Source organism: Marmota flaviventris, chromosome 15 (genome assembly GCF_047511675.1).
Source record: "Marmota flaviventris isolate mMarFla1 chromosome 15, mMarFla1.hap1, whole genome shotgun sequence".
NCBI lineage: Eukaryota > Metazoa > Chordata > Mammalia > Rodentia > Sciuridae > Marmota > Marmota flaviventris.
In genome coordinates this window covers 51,387,327-51,403,967 of record NC_092512.1, presented here as the reverse complement: position 1 = coordinate 51,403,967, position 16,641 = coordinate 51,387,327, and positions in this window count along the sequence as shown.

The window sequence follows — 16,641 nt, the reverse complement described above, 5'->3', positions numbered from 1 at the left end:
GCTGAAACATTACCTACACAAAAGTATGTATCTTTAAATAAGTGGAGAAACATACTTTGTTCTTGAAAGAATCAGTTTTAATTATGCAATATTTTAAGGATGTCATTTCTACCCAAATTGATCCATAGATTTAACACAATTCTAGAAAATTCCAGCAAACTTTAAGTGGATTATAGAATTTGTGTGATATTTCAAAGACCCTAGATTACTAAAAATAAATTTGGAAGATCAGAACAAATTAGTAATATATATTATAAGTGTTTTGGGGAATTTCTACAATGCATCAAACAAAAGTGAAAGGAATTAGGTTAGGGAATGGAATAGTAGATCAACACAACATTTATTCATACTCTATACAAAAAAACTAATATGACATAGTACACTGTCTTAACCCTAAAAGCTAACACCAAAACAGTATGTAAAAGGATGCAATTCGTTCAGAAAAAGTTTGGTAATTTGCTATAAAGGATCCAGCAATTTGATTATGAAGTACTTACTCAATACTAGTGGAAATAAAAATGTACTTAAGTGTTGCTTATAATCATCTCAAATTGGATACAATCCAAACAGGGTCAGTATGTTCATACAATTAAATTCTAATCATTAATAAAAACTAAATGAACTTCTTATAAATGCATTGAGTAAGGAATCTCAAAAATATTTTGAATCAAAAAATTATATTCAATTGTATACAATTCCTTTTATATGAAGTCCAGAAATTTCAAAACTAATTTATATTCATCAAAGATGATCATTGAATACGTGAGCCGAGGAACAAGGGAAATAACTGAAAATTCTCCTGAGAATATTTTTTTGAGGGGAGGGGATGCATGTATATATTGATTAGGTTGGAATTGCCTGTTGAACATAATTGTCAGAACTCATGATGTCTGAGTAAAATCAATCATTTTATTTCATATAATTCATATGTCAATATACTGTTTACAAAACTTAAAAATATATTTAAGAAATGTACCAATTATAACACATAAACACATCTGAAAACAGATTTAATTAAACAAATTTCTAGCTAAATGTTACTAAGAAATAAACTTCAATTTTTGGCAAAAGAATGAAATCATATTTGTGTTTTTAATATACACTCTTCTCTATACAAAGATAGTAACATATTTGTGGATATAATTTCATAATATTTGATGTTTATTTCAAAATAATTTAGAGATGAGGGAAATGGGTGGGCACGCAGATGAAAAACATATTGTCATGTTTGATTCACAGTTGAAGCTGGCGGGTTGTAACACATCTTTTTATAGATTTTATACATTTCTGTTAGATATTTTAAATTTTCCATAGCAAAGAATTTGTTAACTACAAATTATTTCATAATAGTATCATGATATTGGTGCTTCTACACATTTTTATACCACTATCTAGAAAGAAGATGCTACATTGTTTGATTAGAAATTGAATCATGGTTATTTTTATTAGTATTTTAACACTGCTTTTGATAAACTAGGAAAAGAAAATTAATTGATATTTATTTATTTCCATTTCATAAAACATTTTGTTTTGTCATGAAGCCAAACACAAAAAGATTTGTATGTATGATTCTTTTTTGCTGTTTTTGAATTTTTGGACTGGGCAAGACTAAGCTGCCATGATTTATATAAGAGTACTCTTTGTTTCTTCAGGTTTAGATTGACAGACACTGAATATGAGGAAAATTGTCAAGAGATAAAAATGTTCCATGTTTTGATCAAGGTGGAGTTCCCTTAGTAAAATCATTTCTGAAATCTCTTTGAAATGGGTATTTCAAAACCACACATTTAATTGTATGTAAATTGTATCTAAATAAATTTTATTTCTTCAAAAGCTAAATAAATGTACCTCACTGGATCTAGAGATCATCTTGGTATCCTTTTGGCCAGACTGTTGATGGCTTAACACTAATATAAATATGTTTGTAATCTGTGTCTCTGATTATCTCTAAACCTTGTGTAACATAAAAGAAATATGAATTAAATTTGAAGACTGAAGTGAAAAGAAAACTCTTTCTGAGCAAATCCTACATCTGGCACCATAAAATTGCATTATTATTTCTATTCTAGTTTTCATTTTTTTAAATTTTTTTATTGGTTATTCAAAACATTACAAAACTCTTGACATATCATTTTTCATACATTCGATTCAAGTGAGTTATGAACTTCCTTTTTTACCCCAAATACAGATTGCAGAATCCCATCAATTACACATCCACATTTTTACATAATGCCATATTAGTAACTGTTGTATTCTGCTACCTTTCCTATCCTCTACTATCCCCCCTCCCTACCCCTCCCATCTTCTCTCTCTACCCCATCTGTTGTAATTTAATTCTTTCTCTTGTTTTTTTTTCCCTTCCCCCTCAAATTCACTTATATGTAATTTTGTATATCAATGAGGGTCTCCTTCCATTTCCATGAAATTCTAGTTTTCAGACCCTCAAGTTTCTTGAAGCACTAAGTCTGCCATTTCTGAGATCTGACTTTCTCTTGTAAAGGAATGCACATGCCCTCATAGTCATTTATGGTGTGGTAGGAAAAAGTATGTTTCTCTTTTTATTTTCTTCTTTATTTCTTTTGGATCATATCTATGATGCATTATAATTATACATTAGAATGCCTTTGTTGTTACATACGTTTTTTAATATTTTTAGTTATAGATGGACACAGTATCTTTATTGTGTTTACTTGTTTTTTTTTTTTTTTTTTACATGGTGGTGGGGATTGAACTCAGTGCCTCATATGTACTAAGCAAGCATTCTACCACTGAGCCACAACCCCAGCCCTTGTTACATATTTTTGTAAATACACATAACAATTTGTTCAATTTCATCTCCAGTACTGCCTTTTTCCCTCCCCTCCTCCATAATGATGGCCAAGTAAGAAACAAGTACTGTTCTCTGTTCATAATTATTTTAATCCTTTTACAGACTCTTAAAATTAAAAGTTGTCTCAAGTTTTAGATTAAAAAATAGAAGTTCAATGATGTTCCTGAGTAGCAAGTGTTTGAGGTGTGATTTTAATATAAAATGAAAATGTACTATGAAACATGATTTTCCAGCCTTGATAAAAAATAATTAACAACAATAGTTTAATTATTTTATATATGTGGAAACATTGAATTAGTAGGAGTTATATTTTACAGTATTGTTGAAAACAAAAAAAATTATTCGTTTATAATATACTTCTGAAGAAGGAAAACAATGCACTTAGCATTTCTCTGTGAAATTTTTATGCATATGAGTTATCTTTACTAAGTCATAATGAGATTTTACCATGTAATTTGCAAAATCTATATTCTGTTTCTTCTCAAATTCCCTCTCCCTTAAGGATACAATCAATTATACCAAAGAGGAATCCCTCTTCCTCTCATTTTTTCCTGATATTTAATGGTTTATTTAGCCCCTTTCTTTTTCTTATCCATGATTTGCATCAAGCCATACACACTTTCATTCATGGAGGAAAATATTTTTGTTTCTTTCTTCCTCCTTAATCAAAAACCTACTTTTGAATCAGGTATCCTGTTAAAACATGTATTGACATCATTTCTTATGCAAAGTGGCTTCAGCATCATTTTAAATCTGGGCACTTAACTTTCTCCTCTACTTGTTATTGATTAATTTTTAACCTAGTTTTCCTTGTGAATAAATCCTTTCTCAATCATTAAGAATAACTTATTTGATTTGGGGGGATAGATTTAATGATATTTTAAGAATTTACCATATCTCTCAATCTCACTTGTTAAAATGAAAATTAGTTGACCCTTCATTAGTGACACATATTATTTTCATGTATAAATATTGGTTGAGGCATGGGCATAATAGATCTTTATATTTCTGAGTTGTAAATTTAAGACATACATAAAATTCTGATCAATGACTCTCATTCATTTAACAAATAAATATTTAGCACCTGGTTTTCATCATGGATTGTTTTAAGAGACGGGGACATAGCAAAGCCCTTTAGCTTATGTATATGAGGCCTGTAAGTTTAGTTTTTTTTTTTTTTTAATTCAGCAAATTATTTTTCAAAATGTATTAAATCAGGGTTCTATCATAACATTGTTAATACCTATAGGAATCAAATGTGGTTCAACTCAAGATTGGGAAACATGTTAAGAGATTCACTTCATAAATTAAGTGTAATCTGGGGCATAATAGTATTATATGTGTTATGAACAGTTTCATAATGTTACATGAGAATTTACATATTGTTAGAGTGTGTGTGTGTGTGTGTGGGGGGGGGTGTTTAGCGTGTAAGAGTTGGGTGGAGAAACTTTTAGTTGAAGCAGTTGAATATACCATTTTTTTTTCTAGCAAGATTTCTAAGCCAAGGTACTAATATGGTTTGCATTTCTTGGAAGAATCTGTGTTTTTGACAAGGTGAGTAGCCACCATTTTTCTCTATTGTTTCCCTTCTGATAACCTAGAACTATTAAATTAAACCAGCAAAAGTAAAATCTAACCTTGCTTCTAGAATATTATACTGTCTTCTTTTTGTGCCAACATCACTTCCTTTAACTTCAGTTGTCTATCATCCTCCAGCTGCAAGCAAATCTACAGGCACACTAAGCCACTCCTGTGATAATAGTGAGTTTGCTGTCATCTGGACTTCTGTGGTCTCACAGCCTTTATCTTTTCTGGTACCATACTTCATTATTCTCAATGGCAAATCTTTTCATTATCCCAACCTTTTTTTCTCTTTGGCTTATTCCTTTTTCCTTATACATATTTAATTTATTTCCATCTACAATAATGAATTATGTTCTCATTTTGAATCCCTCTTATGAGTGTACTCTTTCTGTGTTGCACAGCTAAGCTTCTGGGAAGAATAATCCACATGCACTGCTACCATTTCATTACCTCTTGCTAACAATTAAATCCATTTTACAAAGATATATTGAATGTGTATGCTGCCCTAGTCCCTGTTATAGATTCCCAGGATGCAGTCATGAGACATAGTCAAATTCCTCCAAAGAGATAAAGAGTAGATCAATAGCTTAAAAAAATGTCTGCTCATACTATACAGAACCAAAGAAGGGATGTTTAAACTAGAATAGAAGATTTATATTGGGGAGTTAGTGAAAGGAACATGAGTTGAGTTTAGAAGAATCAGAAGTGGATAGGAAACAAGGGCATTGAAAAGACATGGAGGAGATGTAAATACACATTGCTAAATAAAATAAGCCAGTCTATCATTCCAACAAAATTTCAGGAAAGAAAAAACTATAGAGATAAGAAAAATATCATTGATTTCTGGGAATCGAAGGGATGGATAGTATGGAAAGTTGGTGAAGCTTGGAAGATTTTTTAGGACAGTGAAACTACTCCATATTATACTACAATGCTGGATAGATGGCCTTGTGAGTTTTTCAAAGCCCATTGAACCATACAATGTAAATGGTGAACTCCAATGTAATGTGTGGACTCTATTATATTAAAATTATTACTATTGATTTATCAAGTTCAACAAACATACCAGACTAATAACAACATGTGAATAATAGGGAAACGGAAGGGCAGAGGTCTCTGGGATATTTGGGAACTCTGTGTACTCTCTGGTTAATTTTCCAGTTCATTTAAGCTTTCTTTAAACAAATGGAGCCTATTTTAAAAAACCAGGAGACATCAAACATGAAAGGGAATAATTGAAATGGTAATAATTTCCCTTTGTTTTTTTCATGGGATATGGTGAGTCATAGCTCAGATAAGTAAGAGAGGACATTCTTGGAAGCACTGGGAATAAAATGCAGGTTTAGTATACTGTATTGTGGAAAAGAATTTATAAAAGCGACCCATATCTGAGAGAAATTGTGATACTGAAAGCTAAAATATTATGTATATCTTTGGTGATGTTACTTTTTTTTTAAATTTTTTAATATTTATTTTTTAGTTCTCGGCGGACACAACATCTTTGTTTGTATGTGGTGCTGAGGATCGAACCCGGGCCGCACGCATGCCAGGTGAGCGCGCTACCGCTTGAGCCACATCCCCAGCCCTCCGTGATGTTACTTTTTATGCATTAAATGAATCTTTTAAAAATTCTGAGCAATACCAAGTAGAATCTTTCCTTGAATTATTTTTTTTCAAAATTCAGTGAGCATTGAACAGTGTGATAGTTCCCTACAATTAAGAATTATCTTTCTTCACACACTGCTATGGATGTTCTCTTTATTGAAAGTAATTGAAAAATACTTTTAACATTCTACTCACCCAAAAATCTACTCCTTCATCCACCTTAACTCGATTTTACCATTTAACCCACAGCAAAGCTTTTGTTATCCACATAATACAACCTCTTATGGAGTCACACAGATGATGCAGATCATCATGACAAAAATCCTCTTTCCCTCAATTAAAGGCAGACCCACTGTGTGCTGTATTCCATTGGAAATACAGCCAGAGTATTGAGCTTGTAACTTCAAACTAGCAATGATGGGTCACTGAAATTGTTAACTGTTTATATATTTTGGAGAGCCAATTTTTAAGCATCTACTAGAATGACAATGATTAGGGTCACACTAAAATCTAACTAGACAACTCTAGCACTTATTCCTAATTCCTTTAAATATTGCAAGTTCTTAGCAAGAAAAAGAAGTGAAAATAAAAGGGACATACAGGACTATTATAATCCTTTAAAAAAGACCATCTCTCTAGTAGCACCTACTTCCTCCTCCCAGTGAAATGAGTAGGCAAACATGAATCCTGAGCTCCAGCTGGATGCAAATCCCCCTGTTTGATATTTGAGGTGACTGACCAATGACTCATCAACATAATGTTATTGTGTTTAAGAGAGATTTCCTCTGCATTTATGCAAATATCCTCGAGTTAGGAATGTATAGGGAAACCATACAATAAAAATGATTATAATATATAGACTGTTTTTACTTGTCAAATCTACCTTACTTCTTGACTGAAAAATGCCATTGGCCCAATTCTTTTGTTTTCCAAAGAGCTATATGTCTCCTAGAACACTTGTTCTCTCTCACTGCCATAGCGATTGTTGTTAATAATTTATGAGTTTTAATAACAGCATAATACTTAAAGAGAGAACATTTTATTTTCCTCCAAATTAGTAATAAAAATACATCTTTAACATATGAACATGTCATTAGGGCTTTGAGAGTTTCCTATGCTTTATCTGAATATATCATTTGTGAACAATGATTTCTCTAAATGGCTCTAGTGGCTGTATGTCTTAGAATGCAGTGAGCTTCCTGGTAAATCAATTTGCGTTAGCTGTGCTGCTCAGATTTGCAACAGCATAATTCAGATTGACTTCTCCAAATAATACTTACTCTGACAACACTTTCAAAGAGGCAAGATAGCTTAGAAAAGTATAGAATTGTCTTGAGATATCACATCCCCCAGCAGAATTCACAAAACTGTTGCAAAACTGACACAATATAACCTAAATCATAATGTGATAGAGTAAAGTAGCTGATAGATTGCACTCTGCATCAAAAATTGCTCACTCAATGCCCAATAGAGAAACCACAGATCTGTAGCAAGAAAAAAGTCCCAATTATACAGGGTACAGAGCCCCAAATGAATATGATGTAAGTAAGTAGTATTTTCCAATTTGGTTAAATACTTAATGGCACTGTTTTTAAAATTCAAAGAGGACACAAAATGTTAAAGAAAGAATACATATGACTAGTTGAAACATTGAAAATTCATTTAAAATTGTTTCTTTTTTTATTTGTTTGATATGTTGTAAAGAATTAATTTAAGGCTAGGGAAACGTAATTTTGGTGCATGGATATTTAAGTGCTGTGTTTAAAGTTGGTTGATGCACCAATAGAGTTTACACTATGATTTAAAGAGTGTATGCTTCCATTTGTAAATAAAATTTCTTTCTAATTTTATATGCTCATGTTATAAGGTTTTACATATCACAGTCTCTTAAGATAGGTGAATATTTTTTTTTCCATATGTGAATTGGAGAATAATTGCATCTTTTGATAATTTGAGGAAAAAGAAATGTCCCATGAGATGACGTGTCATACATAATGTTTTTACCCTTCAGCTAACTTTATATTTACTGCAATATGACACTCTGTTTTGTATAGAAAGGCTTCATTTGAATTTCATTCAATACTGCTATTTATTTAGTTATTATTGACAAACATTTTATTGCTGTACCACGGAAAATGCTTTGGTTGCTGATGTGGACATGCTTGAAGACGGATGTGCCTATAGTTGCTAAAAATAATGCTACACACATAGTAGATCTTTAATATTGTTGATTGAATCATTGATTGGATTCTTAAATCAGGATGTGGAAAAGAATTAAAGTGAATTGTGAACCCCAGAAGATTTAGCTTGTCTGGTAGAAGGGGCTAGTGACCTTTGGAGCTACCACTCTCATCTGTATTTCTTGAAGTTTTGAAAGTGGTTATTGATCACTGCATACAAAATTCCATTTTACATAAGGATAATCAGAAGGTGAAGAGCTCTCGTTCTAGAAAGTGATGGACAATTACTCTTGTGCTTCCTCCTAACCTAAAGGTTTACCCCATCTTCTCTGATTGTCTGCAAACTAGACCATCTTAAAAGTCAAGCTATGAATATGTAGTTGGAAAAATTTTTAATATTATATTTTATTTAAAGAATAAAAATCTCATACTGAGCTGCTGAGAAGAGTTTATTTTCTATCAAGAAAAATAAAAAAGGCAAAAACTCAATGCCAGGAAGAAGAAAAGAATGTTTTGATACTTTAGAGAATTAAATAATATTTCTATATTTTTTACTTTCTCAATAGAGAACACACTATTTTTCCAGTAGTACACATGTATCTGTCTTGTATTAAAAAAGAAAAAGCATAAGAAAATAGAAATAAGAAGAATATACTCAGCAACACAATTAGAGTTTTATAGGTAGCAAGTTAAATGAAACATGGGCTGTCGAGGTGAAATAACTCCTGGGATGTGATGTGCTATATGCTGTTTCATGAATGAGGTTTTTGTTTGTTTGTTTGTTTTTCTCCAACTGGTAACATGTCTGTCTGGGCTGCTATTACAAAACATCATAAACTGGTTAGCTAATAAATATTAGAAATGTATTACAATTCTTGAGTGTTAGAAATCTGAGATCCAGGTGCTGGCTAGCAGATTCAGGTTCTACTTTATTTCTGGTGCCTTCTATCTAGTTCCTAACCTTTGGAAGGGGCAAGGGAGTTATGTTGGATCACTAATTGGATCACACGGAGGATTTACTCTCAAAATAGCAACCTCCAAGTTTCTACCTCCTAATACCATCTTTGATAACTAGGTTTCAGTATATGACCTTTTTTTTTTTTTGAGGGGACCATAAATATTTAGACAATATCAAGGCATAAATGGAATTAGTAGTTTCTGTTAACTGTCCATTAAACTGGGTAAAACTAACTTCAACACTCTCTTACAAACTGGAAATTACCTCCTGCCTTATATTTAAATCCATAGTATTGATAGACAGTTTAATTGTGCAACATTGTTTTAATGAGTTAGTGTTATAAATAATAAGTAGTAAAGATAAATCATACAAAATTAAACATGGAACCTCCTCAGAAAATTCCCTGTGCCCTTTATTTGGCAAGTTTGACTATTCATATCTGCAAGTTCAACATTTATAGAATAAATAGTTTTAAAGAAAAACATTACAAGACTTTGTAATACATTTTGGTAAATAAATAAATACAAGGGTCTTCCTAAAATAGTTTGATTTTTTCTAAGCTCTTTCACTGAGAAACTGAAGAGAAATTATTTGACTTATTTTAACTGATGCCTATTGTATTATAAAATGTGTAAAACCTCATGGATTTACTTGATAAAATTTTACTGTGTATATACAGTTCAATACATATCAAATTTTACCTGGGACACATCAGTTATTAAATATGTTGAATAGCCTGGGTTATTTCAGCTAGTCTAGGTGGACCACATGCTTATCTTCAGGTCTGCCTTAAGTATGATTGCAAGCTATGGCCAAGGTTACAAAATCATGTTCTATAATCACAAATGTATGAAATGTATTAGAAGCAGGGTATGTGTATTAGTGGATCAGCCTTGTTGAATACTAACTGGATTTTTTTAAAAAAATATGTATTTTCATACATTTGATACTGGGGATTGAACCCAGGGGCACTGAACTACTGAGCCACATCCCTAGCCCTTTTTAAAATATATTTCATTTAAAGACAAGGTTTCACTACTTTGATTAGGGCCTGACTGAGTTGCTGAGGTTGACGAGCTTGTGATACTCCTGCCTCAACCTCACAAGTCCCTGGGATTATAGGTGTGGGCCGCCATGCTCAGCTTTACTTGGTTTTGATAAAACTTGGAGTGTTTCCAGTCTGGTAACTGGTAAGGTAATGCTGGGGCAGCTCACTATAAGACTTTTAAGTTTGCTTACCATAAGATGACTTTCAGTTTTCTGACCACAAGGTTCTACAAGACCTAGAAACCAAAGATGTCCTGTGGGACCCAGTGATCTCAGAAGAAAGAAGTCTACATCTGCTACCTGTGTAGCTCTTTCAATGCATGTTCTTCTCTTGCTGTGGCTGCTTGGTTTCTTTTACCTATAATAAATCTCTTTTGGAAGTAAAAACTCTGAGTCTTTTGAGTCCTTCCAGCAACCAAACATGTAAGGCAATTACTGCAAAATTAATGCATATGTAAACAAGGAAGTCAACAAACAGCAAAAAAAAAAAAAAAAAAAAGTAGAAGCAGAGTAGAAAAGTGGGCTAATGATATGATTAAAAAACTGGCTTGTTACTGTGGATTGGCTTAGGGGCATTAAAAGCATATGGGTATTAAACCAGGGTATGCAAATTGAAGAGAATGAAATTAATATGAGAAAAGAGGTGTTAGTTAAGCTTTATTCCAGAAACCTGGATAGGAAATTTTTAGTTGTATTTCTTGGCAATGTGGTAGAAATGAAATTAATTGAATAACTAAGAAGTGTATAGGTTAACACTGGTCTTTCTTAAAGCTTAACTAAAATTATTTTGACTATGAAAAGGAGTGACTAAGACATACTGACATTTTAGAATTCCTTCTAGCTCGTCCTCTGAGTATCTTCTATTTTACAATGTGCTTGCATATTTTTCTTTATTTATTCTTAATTACATAGTCCCAAGGACCATAGTGCTATTTAGTGGATAATACTGTCATACACAATTCAGTTAAGGTAACACTTTCATTGTTATGAAATCATTAGAGTGTAACTCCAGCTAGGGATTTCCACATTTCTATTTTAAACTCTAATTGAGGAAATCAGTAAAGAGAAAATCAAGCTTCTTGACTTTTTGGTGCATCTTTAAGCTTAATCTTTTCTGTGGTCTGAATTGTGTTCTTCCCAGAATTGCATGATGAATTTTTAATTCCCAATCTGATGACATTTGGAGATGGGGCTTTTAGGAGATAATTCTATTAGGCAAAATAATGAACGTGGGACTTTCATAATGATATTCCTGACTTTCAAAGAAGAGGGAGAGAGAGAAGGAGAAAAAAATAAGGGAGGGAGGGGAGAGAGAGAGAGAGAAAGAGAGAGAGATAGGAGAGAGGAGAGAGGAGAGAGACTGTTTTCTCTTTCTTTCGTCTATGTTGGAAGACAGAATTAGGCCATGCACAAAGCCAGGAAGGGAGCTCTCACTAGAACCTGACAATGCTGACAACCTGAGCAGAGACCTCCAAGAAAAAAATTTCTATTGATTAAAGGACCAAGTCTATGGCATTTTGTTATAGCTGCCTGAGCTGACTAGGACAATCCTTTCTAAGTGCTCTCTATTAACATGTTTCTTTCTCTTAGGGAAAGGATTTGTATATGAGTTGCAGGGACTCTGGGAAACTTCAGTTATGACCAAGAATGCTAGCATGCTTTAGGAATGACCTATGAAGGACTACTGAGAATTTATTTATATGATTCATCTAAGATGACTCTTCAAGCAAGCTTGACAGAAAAATGTCTTTGCTCTTTTATCTCAAAACAATTTAGCTATGAAATAAGATGTATTATTTGATATACATCACAGGATATGGTTTTATATTTTCTTAAAAATATCCTAGAACATTTTGATTTGGATTGACTTTCATAAATAAGTTGATCTGCAGGGAACTGAGTTTTGGTAATGTTACTTAATCATATTAATGGGCACAGCCCACTGGTCTGTTTAATGTTATGTGTTTGCCCCACATGCAAGGGAGTACATGGCATTGGCTAGGCACTAAATATAATATGATTTATTTTATATATGTTTATGCTTTCTTGTTCTTCTGCATTTACTAGGACATTTAGTTCTGTTAATAAATTTATTTTTTTTTCCAGAAAGGTCTTGGGGAGTTAAATCAAAGAACTTTATAGATTTTGTTGCAAATATGTTTCATGGCTTTATTTTCAAATGTATTTCCTACTGCACTCCTGAGGTAGACAGAAACAGTCCTGAAATTTATTGGTAGATCTTGCATTTGACAGCCTGGTTGATTCTCTCATTTATTCTAAGATTTTATTGATTCTGAGGGCTAGCTGTTTTTTTTTGTTGTTGTTGTTGTTATTGTTTTTTTTTGTGTGTGTGTGTGTGTGTGACAATTTCTCTTCCAGTCTTCATTCTTATTCCTTTTCTTTGTATAGAGATTTTAATACTTTTGATGATTGCTGACTTTGTTTTATGTTTAATAGTCTTTAAAGGAATATATCTACTATAAAGTATAATATCTCCCACAGTTTCTCTTTTTTTTATTTCACCCCTCTTTTCTTCATTTTTTGACTTTATTAAATGAAGAAAATTCTGTTAAGGTTCAACTTATTATTTTCACCATAAAAGGATTATGTTTTGTCAAATATTTGTTTTTGACTCTATTAGACACACTATACTTTTAGTGTATATTAAAATAAAATATACTGATAGTTTCCATATTACTTCTATCCCTGCATTTCTGTGGTAAATTTTTGTTGATGTTTCTCTTATTTACAATTATATAAATGGATTATAAGTATAAAACAGGTTGATATTATTAACATGTAATTTAGCTATGTGGACAAACTATGTTGCTTTGTTTTATTTGTGAATTGAATTTTTATTTTTTTCTTATGTTCTTAATGGGTACTTTTGAAGCCAAGGCCCTAATTGATGCTAAAATGAAATAAGGAGTTTTCTTCCTTTTCTATTTCTATGATAAATGCCTGATATAAAATTCATTTGGAAAAATAAGAGATTCAGAATACTGAAAGCAATTCTTAGCAAGAAGAGTGAAGCAGAAGGCATCCCAATAGCAGACCTGAAACTATACTACTGAGCCATAGCAACAAAAAATGCATGGTATTGGCACCAAAGCACATGTAGACCAATAGTACAGAATAGAAGACACAGAGATAAACCCACATAAGTACATTCATTTCATACTAGACAAAGGCACCAAAAAAAAAAAAAAAAAACCACATTGGAAAAAAGATAGTCTCTTCAAGGAATGGTGCTGGGAAGACTGGAAATCCATGTGTAACAAAACAAAATTAAACCACTATCTCTCATCCTGCACAAGACTCAAAGTGGATCAAAGACTTAGGCACTAGAACAGAGACCCGACAGGAAATAGAAGAAAAAGTAGGCTCAAGTCCTCACCAAGTCCGCTTAGGATATGACTTCCTTAATAAGACTCCTAAAGCATAAGAAGTAACATCGAGAATTAAAAAAAAAAAAATGGGATGGGATTAAACTAAAAAGCTTCTTCTCAGCAAAAGAAACAATCAATAATGTCAAGGAATGGCCTACAAAATGGGAGAAAATCTTTACCAAACACACATTAGATGGAGTTCTAGCTCCAAAAACATAACACCAAAAAAACCAAATAAGCCAATGGGCTAAGGAACTGAAGAAATACTTCACAGAAGAAGAAATATAATTGATAAACAAATATATGAAAAAATGTACAACATTTTTAGCAATTAGAGAAATACAAATTAAAACCACACTGAGATTTCATCTCACTCCAGTCAGAATGGCAATTATCAAGAATTCAAGCAACAATAAATATTGATAAGGATATAGAGAAAAGGTACCCTCGTACATTGCAAATTGGTACAACCATTCTGGAACACAGTATGGAGATTTCTCAGAAAATCTAGAATGGAATCACCATTTGGCTTAGTTATCTTGCTCATTAGTTTATACTCAGAAGGCTTAAAATCAGCATACTACAGTGATGCAGCCACATCAATGTTTATAGTATCTCAATTCACAATAGGTAAACTATGGAACCAACCTACATGCCCTTCAACAGATGAATGAATAAAGAAAATGTGGTACATATACACAATGGAATATTACTCCACCTTAAATAAGAGTGAAATTATGGCATTTGCCAATAAATAGAGGTGGAAAATATCAGGCTTAGTAAAATAAGCCAACCCCCCAAAACAAAGACCGAATGTTCTCTCTGATATTCGGATGCTAATATATAATAAGAGGGTGGGGAGTGCATAGAGAAGAATAGAGGAACTTTGGATTAAGCAGAGGGAAGTGAAGGGAGGGGAACAGGTATAGGGTAGGTGTGATAATAGAATGAATCGGACATTATTATCCTATGTATATATATATGATTACACGACAAGTGTGATTCTACATCATGTACAACCAGAAGAATGGAAAGTTATACTCCATATATGCATGATGTGCCAAAATGCATTCTACCATCATGTATGACTAACTAGAACAAATTTTTTAAAATACAAGAATATAATTATTATTCAAATGCAGTATCTTCAGTGTTTTTTGTCATTCTAAATTTTGTTTTCACAATCTCTTTTTAATGTTTTCAGTCATCAAAATTTTTTTTGTTTGTACAAAGTTTATCATTTAATCCCCTACAACATCTGTGTATGTTATATTTTATTGATTTATAGGCTTATTTTTATTGTTTATTAGCTTTTTAATTAAAACCTCTTCCCATTTTCTAAGTTGTTGAGTGAAGTATTTGTCTTAGTTCAGACATTTTTCCTGGGGCACAGGTCAAATGGCAGCCTCTCACTTGGGACAGAAGGTATCCTGCCTTATTTCTATCATATTAGCAGGTTTTATTAAATAATTTATTGATATCAAATCATATCAAAGCTTTAATTACTCTAAGACTATTAAGCTTCAAAGACCACAGTGTGAATGGACATTTGCAGCTCGTCAGTCTTCTACCGTCTTTTCAAACCATGAAGCTCCTGGGTGATGCTGTCTAGAACCCACAGACCAGCCCACGTTTAGCTGATAACTCCATCAAGTGTATAGCACAAGCCCTCAGCTGAGCCCTGCCCACTTCCCTGACTCACAGAATCCATGAATTAAAATGAAGTGGTTTTGTTTTTAATCACTAAGTTCTGGGATATTTGGTTTTGCAGCAATAAATACACTGAACATACTTCAATACTGGGTATAAGAAATTTAAACAACAGAAAGTTAAAACATGTGATATTGGCTTTGAATATGAGTAACTGACTCATTGTGTGTGTGTTGGTGACAACTTAAAGAAAGTGGGGAAAAAAAGGAGGGACGGAAGCTGAAGCCAACAAACAAACAAATACAGTGTTATATAGTGAAACCAAGTTTATCAAAATTTTCACCTGTGAGAATGTAAAAATATGTATTATACCTGATAAATAAATGGATATGACTAAAGATTTTTTTTTTCCAGGAAGTTGAAAGCATCAATTAGTTTCTTCTAGCTGAGTTTAATAAGCTCCAGATAGACATGTGTTAAAGAAAGAAAAAAAATCACTCAGTTACCCTGCAGAATGATATAAAGGGAAAATTTAGCTGGGTTATAAAATAAAACTTTGTATAATCCTAACACTCTCCCAGCAGAAGTTCCTCTAACATAGAAAAAAAAATGTGCTAGAGTGGAAATTACAATAGTTCTCAATATTATATTCTTTAGTCCAAGATGAATGAAGTCCATGTGACCTTCAGAAAAATTTAAAATGGTAACTAGTAGATCACATCCATCAGACAGAAGTCCTTTTGAGGGCTGACTTAGAAAATCCTTGGGGTGATAATTCAGAGAGCTTCTAAGATTCACTAGTGTTTTGTCCTATAGTAGCCTCCCAAGGAGCCCAAGGTAGAAAATGACTTCTAATTAAAAAAAAAAAAAAGCACATGTATGACTCCTGTCTAATTGAGTGGACTGTAAATTGATTTCTAAAAATCATGCAAAGCTTTGGAAGGAATTGTAGAATCTGAGATAGAAAAGGACAGAGACAGTAGGTAATTAATACAGACCATTAGATCATTGCATTTTTGGATGGTGGGGGAAAGAAGTGGGCTTAGAAAACACTCAATTGTAAAGACAGGTTGTTCGTTATTGAAAAGCAAGGAGGATTTAATGAGTGGAACCAAGAGCCAAGAGGGCTGAGCCAAGAATCATTGAAGTTATTCCCAGAGAGCAGTCATCAGCTCTAATAATACATGTGCTGCTTGTATTTCAGATGTCCTATGGCACAATGACAGCAATTCTTTTTGTTTTAAATAAGAGTGCCCACTGCAGTTATCCAACATCTGCACCCCCACTGTAGATGGTGAATGTGCAGCAGATAATTTTAATCTTTAGTTCAAAGATCTTGATAGAAGAATAACTGTATCTGACAAGTTGTGGCACCTCCAGGGCCTACATTTTAGTGCT